Genomic DNA, 2,046 nt, shown 5'->3' with positions numbered 1-2,046 from the left:
TGATACAATCACTCAATGGAGGAGACTCAATGGGACATCTTTATAACTGTCGGACATCTTCTGATAGCAGCATGGAGAAATGTGTATAGTATGTCCGATCTGTTCTTCATGCCGTCTGCTATTCCCCACTAGGGGGCAATCTAGTCCCCTCACTGATCTGTACACGGCAGGGGTGTCAAGCAACCACAGCCGTTGGGTTATCAGGGAATTTCTGGGGCCTCTAAAGCTCCAGTAGGTGGTGACATTGGTCGGGTTCTCTTAATTCATGTAGATATTGCACTTTAAAACAAGCAAAGCCGTCCTATCATTCTGAATCAACCAGTGCTTCCTTTGAGTGTGTCCGAGTGGATGTGCTGTGCGTGCGTGTCTGTGGATGGATGTATTTACAGTATGGATGTATTTACTATGCGTGTGAGGGGTGCGTATGATGACTTGTCCCCCCCCCCCCCCCCACCCCCGGTAGGTGTGTCTCACCCCGCCGCTTCCCCCTTATCCACCGACGACTGGTAAACACCAGAGACAGTGAGCGCATGCCAGTCGGGACGATAAGTGTAGGTCTGTCCTCTCCGGCATGCACGGCCTTAGGCTGAGGACCTGGAGCCCTCTTTACAATTACCGGCAGCTACGAGCTACTGCAATCCAAGATGTTTGACCCCATGCAAAAATGCCAGCGGGGACAGGGGTTGAAATGACATTGAGAGACTTGCTTTGACGGGAGAGTCTTAGCGCTCCTTTTGGCGTTGGCAGCAGGTACTTGTATATGCAATCTCAGTGTAATATGTTCCGTGTTGGACTCTGGAGGGCCCCATTAAGGTCGCTATAATCTTAGAAGAACGTTGGAGCTTGCTGGCGTGAATGAGCGCTGAGGGATCGGGCCTGAGGATGTGTACAGCACGGGGGGGGGGGGGGGGGTCGTCCTATGTGTGCGGGGGAGTCCGACCCTCTGGCACAAGGGCATTATTCAACCACCAACTCTACCAGAAGAGCAGAGGGGGAAGGACTCCATCCGGGAACCTTGGAAACTCCCCCCAGGCTCCTGGTGGATTTGTCCAGCATCTCTACAACTTCTCCTTCAGAAAATAACTTTGAGATCTTTTTTTCGTGTGTGTGTGTTTGTGACCTGAGGAGCATACATTTTGAGTAGTGGGATCCCTTAGCTGCTACTTCTGGGGGAGGGTTTGACTCATGCGGTGTTCTCTTGGAAGACAGTGACCACACAGGTCCTAAAGACTACTGCACGCTTCAGAACCAATGTTTTTTCTGACACTTTCCCTGTTGTGTTCTAAATCAACATATAGCAGTAACCCCCCCCCCGCCCCGTATTACTGTATTACCCCCCCCCCCCAGTGGGTCTGTTCCCTAGAAGGGTGAGTATTCTCTACTAGTGCCATTTGAATATGATTTCTTGTTTTCTTGTTAACGAGTGCTGCATTCTCTTTTCACTGGTTATTAACTGTATGGATATTTTTTTGAACATAAGATGGTTGCTTTTTGAGGATGCTGGGACAAGAATATATCAGAGTTGATTGAGAATGTTGAATGTTTTTCAGGGGTTTGTTATTTTACATTCTGTTTGTTTGGTTTCGAGCTGTGGGTTTGGGTTCTGTCTAAAATGCCTGTGTGGTCGTGTCCTCGGTCCGGTCTTGAATGGAACCCTAGATCTTGCCCCCTTCACACTCGTGGAGATCTGCGAGCCACCAAACACCCACGCTCACTGGAATTCACACCATATCAGGTTGGGTACCTTTTCAAAGCATCTTTGAATTCCACAAGGTGTAGTGTCCTGGTCTAGGTGTTGTTAGAATTTGTCCCTTGTGGCCTGGTCCTGAGTGACAGCAGCGCACCGTGCTCCAACCATTTGGCTGGCATAGCTCCACACACATACCACGAGTGCTCATTCACTGGGTTATCTGCCACATCGTAACCATTCACTTTTTAAAAGGAGAAATTGAATTCACGTACCAGAAATGTCGTAGCTCTGCGTTTAAATACAGATTGTATTAAATAACATGTTCAAAATAACAAACTCCGCAACACACAGCCACA

This window comes from Esox lucius, chromosome 18 (genome assembly GCF_011004845.1).
Source record: "Esox lucius isolate fEsoLuc1 chromosome 18, fEsoLuc1.pri, whole genome shotgun sequence".
Classification (NCBI taxonomy): Eukaryota; Metazoa; Chordata; class Actinopteri; order Esociformes; family Esocidae; genus Esox; species Esox lucius.
This window is presented reverse-complemented; position numbering follows the sequence as displayed.